This window comes from Mobula birostris, chromosome 13, assembly GCF_030028105.1.
Source record: "Mobula birostris isolate sMobBir1 chromosome 13, sMobBir1.hap1, whole genome shotgun sequence".
Taxonomy (NCBI): domain Eukaryota; kingdom Metazoa; phylum Chordata; class Chondrichthyes; order Myliobatiformes; family Myliobatidae; genus Mobula; species Mobula birostris.
The window spans coordinates 34,134,749-34,147,097 of NC_092382.1; the positions used below are offsets into that span (position 1 = coordinate 34,134,749).

At 44.2% G+C, this 12,349-nt stretch overlaps 1 protein-coding gene and 1 long non-coding RNA gene across 2 annotated transcripts in view; one reads left to right on the top strand and one right to left on the bottom strand.

Moving 5' to 3' along the window:
* The window catches only part of LOC140206719 (uncharacterized), a 107,611-nt gene that overhangs the window by 29,231 nt on the left and 66,031 nt on the right, over window positions 1-12,349 (top strand). The gene's annotated exons all lie outside the window — the stretch shown is intronic.
* Window positions 1-12,349, bottom strand: part of LOC140206720 (uncharacterized) — a 29,347-nt gene that overhangs the window by 13,063 nt on the left and 3,935 nt on the right. The window contains exons 2-3 of the long non-coding RNA XR_011888366.1: window positions 11,546-11,609; window positions 8,452-8,619 (exon numbers count right to left, since the gene is read on the bottom strand). This is a non-coding gene — a long non-coding RNA (uncharacterized lncRNA). The remainder of the gene's footprint in view (window positions 1-8,451; window positions 8,620-11,545; window positions 11,610-12,349) is intronic.

Here is a 12,349-nt window from a genome sequence, read left to right on the forward strand (position 1 = left end):
CCTTTGTTTAGCTGTGGAGATTGCGGAGGCATTAGCGATGATCTTTCAAAAGTCGATAGATTCTGGAATGGCTCCGGAGGACTGAAAGATTGCAATGTCACTCCGCTATTTAAGAAGGGGGCAAGAAAGCAAAAAGGAAATTATAGACCTGCTCGCTTGACATCGGTGGTTGGGAAGTTGTTGGAGTCGATTGTCAAGGATGAGGTTACAGAGTACCTGGAGGCATATGACAAGATAGGCAGAACTCAGCATGGATTCCTTAAAGGAAAATCCTGCCTGACACACCTTTTACAATTTTTTGAGGAAATTACCAGTAGGCTGGACAATGGAGATGCAGTGGATGTTGTATATTTGGATTTTCAGAAGGCCTTTGACAAGGTGCCACACAAGAGTCTACTTAACAAGATAAGAGCCCATGGAATTACCGGAAAGTTACATACGTGGATAGAGCGTTGGCTGATTGGCAGGAAACAGAGAGTGGGAATAAAGGGATCCTATTCTGGTTGGCTGCCGGTAACCAGTGTTGTTCCACAGGGGTCCGTGTTGGGACCGCTTCTTTTTACATTGTACATCAACGATTTGGATTATGAAACAGACGGCTTTGTGGCTAAGTTTGCTGACGATACGAAGATAGGTGGAGGGGCCGGTAGTGCTGAGGAAACGGAGAGTCTGCAGAGAGACTTGGATAGATTGGAAGAATGGGCAGAGAAGTGGCAAATGAAGTACAATGTTGGAAAGTGTATGGTTATGCACTTTGGCAGAAAAAATAAACGGGCAGACTATTATTTAAATGGGGAAAGAATTCAAAGTTCTGAGATGCAACGGGACTTGGGAGTCCTTGTACAGGATTCCCTTAAAGTTAACCTCCAGGTTGAGTCGGTGGTGAAGAAGGTGAATGCAATGTTGGCATTCATTTCTAGAGGAATAGAGTATAGGAGCAGGGATGTGATGTTGAGGCTCTATAAGGCGCTGGTGAGACCTCACTTGGAGTACTGTGGGCAGTTTTGGTCTCCTTATTTAAGAAGGAATGTGCTGACGTTGGAGAGTGTACAGAGAAGATTCACTAGAATGATTCCGGGAATGAGAGGGTTAACATATGAGGAACGTTTGTCCGCTCTTGGACTGTATTCCTAGGAGTTTAGAAGAATGAGGGGAGACCTCATAGAAACATTTTGAATGTTGAAAGGCATGGACAGAGTGGATGTGGCAAAGTTGTTTCCCATGATGGGGGAGTCTAGTACGAGAGGGCATGACTTAAGGATTGAAGGGCGCTCATTCAGAACAGAAATGCAAAGAAATTTTTTTAGTCAGAGGGTGGTGAATCTATGCAATTTGTTGCCACGGGCAGCAGTGGAGGCCAAGTCATTGGGTGTATTTAAGGCAGAGATTGATAGGTATCTGAGTAGCCAGGGCATCAAAGGTTATGGTGAGAAGGTGGGGGAGTAGAACTAAATGGAAGAATGGATCAGCTCATGATAAAATGGAGGAGCAGACTCGATGGGCCGAATGGCCAACTTCTGCTCCTTTGTCTTATGGTCTTATGGAATATAGTCCTGACCCGTTCATTCTTTCCTTATAACCCAATTCCTCCAGACGTGACAACATCCTCGTGAATTTTCTCTGAACTCTTTCCACTTCTTTTACATCTTTCCTGTAGGTTGGTGACTAAAACTGTACACAATACTCCAAATCAGGCCTCACCAATATCTTGTACAATGTCAATATGACATCCATCTCCTGTACTAGAATGGTTGGGGGGTGGGAATCAAATTAAAGAGGCTAGGCGTGAGGAGGTTAGTTCACAACAGGGGGATGGGAACCAGTGCAGAGAGGCAGAGGGGTGTAAAGTGAGGGTAGAAACAAAAAGTACTAAGGAGAAAAGTAAAAGTGGCAGGCCGACAAATCCAGGGCAAGCATTAAAAAGGGCCACTTTTCAGCATAATTGTATAAGGGCTAAGAGAGTTGTAAAAGAGCGCCTGAAGGCTTTGTGTGTCAATGCAAAGAGCATTCGTAATAAGGTGGATGAATTGAAAGTGCAGATTGTTATTAATGATTATGATATAGTTGGGATCACAGAGGCATGGCTCCAGGGTGACCAGGGATGGGAGCTCAACGTTCAGGGATATTCAATATTCAGGAGGGATAGACATGAAGGAAGGGGAGGTGGGGTGGCGTTGCTGGTTAAAGAAGAGATTAACGCAATAGAAAGGAAGGACATAAGCCGGGAAGATGTGGAATCGATATGGGTAGAGCTGCGTAACACTAAAGGGCAGAAGACGCTGGTGGGAGTTGTGTACAGGCCACCTAACAGTAGTAGTGAGGTCGGAGATGGTATTAAACAGGAAATTAGAAATGTGTGCAATAAAGGAACAGCAGTTATAATGGGTGACTTCAATCTACATGTAGATTGGGTGAACCAAATTGGTACAGGTGCTGAGGAAGAGGATTTCTTGGAATGTATGCGGGATGGTTTTTTGAACCAACATGTCGAGGAACCAACTAGAGAGCAGGCTATTCTGGACTGGGTTTTGAGCAATGAGGAAGGGTTAATTAGCAATCTTGTCGTGAGAGGCCCCTTGGGTAAGAGTGACCATAATATGGTGGAATTCTTCATTAAGATGGAGAGTGACATAGTTAATTCAGAAACAAAGGTTCTGAACTTAAAGGGGGGTAACTTTGAAGGTATGAGACGTGAATTAGCTAAGATAGACTGGCAAATGACACTTAAAGGATTGACGGTGGATATGCAATGGCAAGCATTTAAAGGTTGCATGGATGAACTGCAACAAATGTTCATCCCAGTTTGGCAAAAGAATAAATCAAGGAAGGTAGTGCACCCGTGGCTGACAAGAGAAATTAGGGATAGTATCAATTCCAAAGAAGAAGCATACAAATTAGCCAGAGAAAGTGGCTCACCTGAGGACTGGGAGAAATTCAGAGTGCAGCAGAGGAGGACAAAGGGCTTAATTAGGAAGGGGAAAAAAGATTATGAGAGAAAACTGGCAGGCAACATAAAAACGGACTGTAAAAGCTTTTATAGATATGTAAAAAGGAAAAGACTGGTAAAGCCAAATGTAGGTCCCCTGCAGACAGAAACAGGTGAATTGATTATGGGGAGCAAGGACATGGCAGACCAATTGAATAATTACTTTGGTTCTGTCTTCACTAAGGAGGACATAAATAATCTTCCAGAAATAGTAGGGGACAGAGGGTCCAGTGAGATGGAGGAACTGAGCGAAATACATGTTAGTAGGGAAGTGGTGTTAGGTAAATTGAAGAGATTGAAGGCAGATAAATCCCCAGGGCCAGATGGTCTGCATCCCAGGGTGCTTAAGGAAGTAGCCCAAGAAATAGTGGATGCATTAGTGATAATTTTTCAAAACTCGTTAGATTCTGGACTAGTTCCTGAGGATTGGAGGGTGGCTAATGTAACTCCACTTTTTAAAAAAGGAGGGAGAGAGAAACCGGGGAATTATAGACCGGTTAGCCTAACGTCGGTGGTGGGGAAACTGCTGGAGTCAGTTATCAAGGATGTGATAACAGCACATTTGGAAAGCAGTGAAATGATCGGACAAAGTCAGCATGGATTTGTGAAAGGAAAATCATGTCTGACGAATCTCATAGAATTTTTTGAGGATGTAACTAGTAGAGTGGATAGGGGAGAACCAGTGGATGTGGTATATTTGGATTTTCATAAGGCTTTTGACAAGGTCCCACACAGGAGATTAGTGTGCAAACTTAAAGCACATGGTATTGGGGGTAAGGTATTGGTGTGGGTGGAGAGTTGGTTAGCAGACAGGAAGCAAAGAGTGGGAATAAACGGGACCTTTTCAGAATGGCAGGCGGTGACTAGTGGGGTACCGCAAGGCTCAGTGCTGGGACCCCAGTTGTTTACAATATATATTAATGACTTGGATGAGGGAATTAAATGCAGCATCTCCAAGTTTGCAGATGACACGAAGCTGGGTGGCAGTGTTAGCTGTGAGGAGGATGCTAAGAGGATGCAGGGTGACTTGGATAGGTTGGGTGAGTGGGAAAATTCATGGCAGATGCAATTTAATGTGGATAAATGTGAAGTTATCCACTTTGGTGGCAAAAATAGGAAAACAGATTATTATCTGAATGGTGGCCGATTAGGAAAAGGGGAGGTGCAACGAGATCTGGGTATCATTACACACCAGTCATTGAAAGTGGGCATGCAGGTACAGCAGGCAGTGAAAAAGGCGAATGGTATGCTGGCATTTATAGCAAGAGGATTTGAGTACAGGAGCAGGGAGGTACTACTGCAGTTGTACAAGGCCTTGGTGAGACCACACCTGGAGTATTGTGTGCAGTTTTGGTCCCCTAATCTGAGGAAAGACATCCTTGCCATAGGGGGAGTACAGAGAAGGTTCACCAGATTGATTCCTGGGATGGCAGGACTTTCATATGAAGAAAGGCTGGATGAACTGGGCTTGTACTCGTTGGAATTTAGAAGATTGAGGGGGGGATCTGATTGAAGCATATAAGATCCTAAAGGGATTGGACAGGCTAGATGCAGGAATATTGTTCTCGATGTTGGGGAAGTCCAGAACGAGGGGTCACAGTTTGAGGATAGAGGGGAAGCCTTTTAGGACCGAGATTAGGAAAAACTTCTTCACACAGAGAGTGGTGAATCTGTGGAATTCTCTGCCACAGGAAACAGTTGAGGCCAGTTCATTGGCTATATTTAAGAGGGAGTTAGATATGGCCCTTGTGGCTACAGGGGTCAGGGGGTATGGAGGGAAGGCTGAGGCGGTGTTCTGAGTTGGATGATCAGCCATGATCATAATAAATGGCGGTGCAGGCTCGAAGGGCCGAATGGCCTACTCCTGCACCTATTTTCTATGTTTCTACTCAGTACTTTGATTTGTGAAGGCCAATGTGCCAAAATCGTTATTTCCATCCTGATTGAACTCTGACGCCACTTTCAGTGAATTATGGACCTGAATTCCCAGATCCCTTTCTTCTACAGCACTCCTCAGAGCCCTACCAGTCACTGTGTAAGACCTTGTTCCTACCAACATGCAACACTTCACACTTGTCCGCATTAAATTCCTTTTTCCGTTTCGCAACCCATTTTTTCAGCAGGTCCAGATCACACTGCAAGCCATGAGAGTATTTCTTGCTGTCCACTACACCACAAATATTGGTGTCATCCACAAATTTGCTGATCCAGTTAACCATGTTATCATCCAGATATCTGAAATAGATGACAAACAACAACAGATCCAGCACTGATCTCTGTGGCACACCACTAGTCACAGGCCTCCCGTCAGAGAGGCAACCATCTGCTACCACACTCTGGCTTCTCCCAAAGACAGCGTCTCATTCAATTTACTATCTCATCTTGAATCTGAGTGACTGAACCTTCTTGACCAACCTCCCATATGAGACTTTGTCAAGTGTCTTGCTAAAGTCCATGTAGACAACATCTACTGCCTTGCCTTCATCCACTTTCCTGATAACATCCTCGTGAGGCTCGATAAATTTGGTTAGACATGACCTACCATGCACAAACCCATGCTACCTATCCTTAATCAGTCCACATCTATCTAAATAATTGTATATCTGGTTCCTGCACATACGTTCCAATAACTTTCTCCCTACTGATGTCAAGCTCACCAATGTATAAATTCTTAGTTTGTTTTCAGAGCCTTTCTTGAACAGTGGAACAACATTGGCTGTCCTCCAATCCTCCAGTACCTCACCTATCACTGAGGATGATTTAAATATTTGTGCTTGGGCCCTGACAATTTCTGCACTTGTCTTCCGCAGGGTCCCAGGGAACAACTTGTCAGGCCCTGGTGATTTATCCACGGTAATTTGCCTTAAGACAGCAAACACTTCCACCTCTGTAATCTGTACAGGGTCCATGAAGTTGATGCTGCTTTGCCTCACTTCTATAGACCCTGTGACCATCCCCTGAGTAAATGCAGATGCAAAAATACTATTTAAAATCTCCCCCATCTATTTTGTCTCCTCATATAGATTACCATTCTGATCGTCCAGAGTGGGCATGTTTCTGCACTGACCTTCTCCATGTTTCTATGACAGAGAAGCTGGCCAAACTTGACTGGAAGGAAACTGGTAGGAATGACAGAAACTCCAGCCATTGCTGCTCTGCGAGCAATTCCGGAGCTGAGTGATAGATACATCTCAAAGAACTGGAAGCATTGTAAAGGCAGGAGGACACAACCGTGGCTGAAATGAAAAGCCAAAGCCAACGTAGAAACCAAAGAGAGGGCAAATATTAGAATAAAAAACATTGGGACGCTTTCAGAAACAAACTGAAGACAACGAAAAAGAAATGTCAGATGAGCTCAGGGCATGGAATTATGATATTGTAGTCGCTAATGATTCTTGGTTGCACCCAACAGCCTGATGCATTCAGAGAAACAAAATATCCAGGGCCTCAATATCTCAGGAAAGCAAAGGTTCCCTGCACCAATTACCTTTCAACTTTTAGTTTGACGGGCACATACAAGCTCTACACCCTCGAAACTTCATTTCTGAAGAACTCCCACTTACCAAGTAATCCTTTGCCAGAAACATCCTGTCCCAGTTCACACTTGTCAGATCCTTTCTGATGCCATCAAAATTGACCTTTCTCCAAGTTAGAATCTCAACTTGTGGTCCAGACCTCTCTTTTTCCATATTTACTTGGAATCTCATGGTATTATGATCACTAGATACAAAGTGTTCCCCTACACTAATTTCTGTCACTAGCGCTGGATCATTTCCTGATAGCTTATTGCACACTTCTATGTCGGGAATTCTACTGGTTGAGAGCACATTTGACAAACTCTACCCCATCTGGTCCTTTTCCAGTATGGAAGTCCCAGCCAATATATGGAAAGTTAAAATCACTTGGTATATCAATCTTTGTTTCTGGCATAGTCTTTGTAACTTTATTTCTCTCAATCCCTCAGACTGTTGGGGCAACCAAGTCCCAGTAATGGTAACAATATCATAATTCAATGCACTGAGCTCATCTGGCTTCCTGCATTTGATATACACAGTTCAGCACATTCGAAGCACCATGCTCAATCTTTTGATTGCTGACTTTGAAGTTTGACCAACATCTGACTGGTGTCAAGAAAACAACCACTTCCTCGATGTCACAGAAACAAAGAAGCTGGTTGTGGATTACGGAAGGAATGGAGACAGGCTAACCCCTATTGACATCAATGGATCTGGAATTGAGAGGGTGAACAGCTTTAAGTTCCTTGGCATACACATCTTCGAGGATCTCACACGGTCTGTACCGGCTGTGTTGTGAAAAAGGCACAACAGTGCCACTTTCACCTCAGACGATTGAAGGAGTTTGGAATGTGCCCCCAAGTGCGAAGAACTTTCTACAGGGACACAATCGAGAGCATCCTGACTGGCTGCATCACTGCCTGCTATGGGAATTGTAGCTCCGTCAATCGCAGGACTCTGGTGCGGACCGACTGCAAATCGCCATATAATGTCAACCCCAGCTAATGCTGGTGTTTCTCCTGTTTAAGTGGTGGTGAGGAAGGGACTGATCCCGGGGTCTGTGTAAATCGAGGGCCGATTGCATTGGGAAAGGGCTGGGACCGAGCCGGACAGCTGGGGGCTCCGGGCTCTCCAGCCTTGCATCCCTGGTTTTAGTTTTGTACCTGAGTCAGGTTTGCAGGATCATTTTGTTGTGGGTCCCCAAGCTGGGAGGGTGGATGGGGATGAAGCGGACCTGTCTGTGTGTCGGTGTGGGGCGAACGGTAAGAAGGGTGTGGGGCCACTGTGGGTTATCGGATGCAACATGACCTGGGTGGATGGGCATGGGGTAAATTAAGTTGTCAAAGAGGGTGGATCTGGTCCACTGGGTCAGACAGCTCAGCTCGCCTGGCCCTTCAGGAGGCCACAGTTCTCTTCATCTTAATTACTGACAAAACTTCCTGTTAACATTGACCTTGTCACAGATCCCCAGGGTCTGCAAACAGATGATTGGTAGGAAGCAGAGGGTTATGGTGAGAGGCTGTTTCTTGGACTCGAGTCCCATGCTTAGTGTTGTTCCCTGGGGTTACGCCCGTTGCTACTTGTCATCTACGTCAATAATTTGGTTGATAGAGTACAGGGTATGGGTAGAGAGTTTGCAGCAAGTTCAACAATTACTTTTTTCAAAGATGGTCAGTATAAACACTCCCCTCTCTTTCACTCAGAGCTGACCAAAATCTACTTCAGAGGATGCAAGATCTTGAACTGAGTAATCAGTGAGGGAACGGGAGTGGTTTTAAAGGGCTGGGCTGCTGACAGCACATTACCAGACCTGGAGTGATTGCAACTGGGTCTGACAGAGGCATAAATGGTTCATCTGGGCACATTCAGTCTCACTCCAACTATTTCTTACCTTCCTTTGTACAGGTATGTAATGTCTAAAGGACCAGTGTTTGAGTAAATGAGACTCACCAAACTTTCTCCTGACTGAATCACTGGAATCTCCAAGTCAGATGAGTTCTCTCCAGTTGATGCTCTCAATCCTCGGGCTGGTTCACTTGTTGCTGTTCCCTCGTCTTCAGTCGTGGTTTGCTTCCAGTTGGGGTTTTTCTTCCAATAAATCTCTCACCGCAGGTCTAACTTTAACATGAAAGATAATGAAGCACATTAACAATAAAAAGGGAAACCAAAAATTTCTGCTTAATGTTCCCTCACAGCCTAGTATCGGAGAGTGAAGACATTACCAGTGTTATTCGAACCCAAAGGATTGGGTAAAGTTAATATTCAGCCATTTGGGAGTGATCGAACTTTTTGTATCTTCTTTTGGGAAACTGTGGCATGCACGTTCGAGTTAAACCCCTGCAAGGTCGGGAAAGTTTGTGCAGTGACCACCCTCCAGCCAAAAGGTCAGTTTCTTTAAGACACTTTATTTCTTTGTGATTTTGTCTGACAAGGCATCTCTCTGCTGTGGTTGACAGATTTGTCATTTCTTCGAAGGAATTGTTGTTTCGGGGAAGTCTCTCCCTAATGATTGTATAAATCACTTGGACTTTTGAATTTACTGCTTTAAGACTGTGCTTCAATGAGAACTGATTCTAAGTTTGACTGTTTGTTAGATATTGCCGCATAACTGCTAACTTCCAGTTATGTTCGTCGTTTGTTTACTTTTCTATGTTTTTGAGCAGAGGTTAATAAATTTTGTTGTTTGTTTATAAAGCCTGACTCATTTTCATATCTATTGCTGCTGGTTCATAACAATACTGTACATAAAGCTGATTATTCCTGAAATTATTCTTATAAACCTTGTTATCAACAACGGTACTGAACACATTCCCAGGAATAACAAATCGGTACCAGAATAATTTATAGAGAAAAGTTGTGCTTTCTTTACTGTTCTACTATCACAAAACGAGCCATTTCCATTCCCAGATTAAAACAGGTCCATTTCAGGAAATATCAACCATTCCAGGGTGAATGTAATGAAAAGACACTGGAATTTCCAGAAACACACAGCTGGTGAGGAATAGGTGTGGGGAGAGGAACAAACTTTACAATTCAGGTTAATAACGTTTCGTCAGAATGACTTCAAGCATTTTCATTTTTTAGTGCAGATCTCCAGCAATTTCAGATTCTGCTTGATTTCCCCACCGAGTGACAGACAAGTGACAGTGGAGGGGGGGGCGGTGTGGGTGGGATTTCCAAATACAGTTTGAACACCAAACTCAAGGGTCCAGTTCTACTGTTGTAAACACGGAACAGCCCATTTACTCACAGCTTCTCCCTGTGAGGATGGAATGGGAACTCATCCTCTCCTCAGATTAGCAGTCAGTGCTTCCAAAGGAACGCCAGAAACAAGCATCTGATCCCAGAACAGAAATACTCGCTCAGCACCTCATAAGCCCAAGCAGCTCGATTCCCGGGTCCATTTTACCTGGATCAAAAACTGTGATATCCCAGGACCCAACCTCACAGAGTCACACAGCTGAATCTGCCACTCACCGACCCTGAGAGTCTCACACATCGTCCCCACATCTCACACTGGGTAGTGCAATCCGGGATTTCCCCACAACCAATGTCCAGCTGCTCGAAATTTCTGCTTCATTGCAGAAGGACGACCATCCAGCCCCATCTGTAGAAGCACTAACCAAAGTCAAAACCAAAACACCAACAGTTCCATATGCCTGGAATGTAGATCACAGGATTATAGCCCAAGCACCAACTCTCCCAGTACTCTTTGCTGCCAGTAAAATGCTACAGTGTGTCAGCCAGTCACAGTTCACAACTAGCACCTCCACACCAATGCACAACAGAACTGGAACCTGATGACCCTCTGGCATTCCAGCTAACAAAAACTGATTCTGGAAATAACTCAGTGAGGCCAAAAGTGTAAATGAACACTTCACAATGAAGACAAGGTTAGAAGAAAGATTGCTGATATATAACATTGAGGAGGTGGGATACAGGGTTGGCCGAGGTTGCCCAGATGGTTGGTATACATCACTGAAGTGGGGTTAGGAAAGTGGGCAGAGGTTGAACAAGATGGGCAGGAATGAGCAGATGGAACCAGGTGGGAGAAGGGATCAAGGACAATCACTGATGATCCTCCAACAATACACAGATATTGAATTAATCACACATACTACTGTATAAAAGATCCTAAAATGACAAAGTTAGAATAAACAATAAGAATTTTGGCATATGCTCTTTGACCCTCACCAAATTTTTATCAACACACCATAGAAAGTTTCCCACCCGGACTCTTCACACTTTGTATGGTAACTACTCTGCCTGTGACTGCGAGGAACTGCAGGGACCTTTGGATACAGATCAGCACATCACAGAAACCATTCTCCTCCCTGGACTTCCCAGTCCCTCAGTAAAGCAGGCAGTGAAATCAAACATCCCCACAGCCTGGGACGTTCTCCTTTCTCACCCACCCCAGTCGGGGAGAAGACACAACAGCCATAAAGCTCAAGGACAAATGAGAGGAGCCTCAGGAAGCCAGGCGAGTTAGGGGAAGTTAACGGGACTCAGGGGCCAACATCAGATTTCCCCAACACAACATGGAGGAAGCATTACCACCAATCCAGGGACTGTGGGCACACACCACATGATCTTGTGTCACAAAGCAGAGGGCAGGGCAGATCTGAGGCACACAGCCTCACGTGAGCTGTTGGCGGGACTCCCATTTCAATTCTGCGGAAATAGACAGCCTGGGCTCCTGGTTTGGATTGTTCAATGCAGATTAAGTGAAGTCGACACATTTCTGACGAGCCCAGATAACTGGGTACTAAATGAGTAATTGGCCCTCAGTTCAGGGTTCACGGCCAACATTAGATCCACTTCAGCACCACCCAGCCGGAGACTGTGAGCATGCGCGAAGAGCTTGTTATATCTGCAGTTAAATGCCAGGGGCAAATGGGATCATGTGACTGGTGGGGTCTCCCATCACCCCAGGCAGAGCACTCCAGCTACCCACTATTCATGTGGAAAGAAACAAACTTGCCGCTCACATCTCTTCTCGCCTTAAATGTGTTAGACATTTCAACCTCCGGGAAAAACATACCATCTGTCTATTCCACTCGTAATGTTATAAACGTCCATCCAGTCTCACCCCAGCCTGCGCCGCCCTGGAGAAAACAACACAAGTTTGTCCAACCTCTCGTTATAGCTCATGCCCTCTAATCTAGACAATATCCTGGCAAACCTCTTTTACACTCTCTACTATTATTCTGACATTTCACATTCTTAAAATAAAGTACTGATCCTAACTGACATAAGACTGGGAATGTTTTCTTGGATTAAATGTCAGGAATTGTGTAAAACTGAGTATTTGGCTATGGTGTATGTAAACTTCTGACTTCAACAGTAGCCATTAATATGAAAAAGAAAATTTGCTAGCATATCAAACAGAAAAAATGGCAAATTTTCTGTTCTCATTGATCAATCAACAAGCCTGAGCATTAAGACCACCCGAATAGTTTATTTGAAACGTGATAAGGAAGGTGATCCCCATTTTATGTTTTTAGATCTAATTGAACTGCCTGATCAGAAAGCTGCAACTATTGTTAAGCATCTTCTGAATTGTCTCAAGAACCATGGGTTTGATGACTCTTACTTGAAACAGAACCTTGTAGCATTTGCTAGTGATCGGGAGAACATAATGCCTGGTGTCAAATCTGGTGTTGCTACAATTCTCAAGGAACATTACCTTGATGTGACAAATTGGCACGGTCTTAATAACATATTAGAACTTGCAGTAGGTGATTCAGTGAGAGAAGTTCACGGAATAAATCATTTTCAATCATTTATGGACAAATTATATTCTGTTTACAGTAGATCACCTCTAAATCAAAAGGAACTGTCTGAA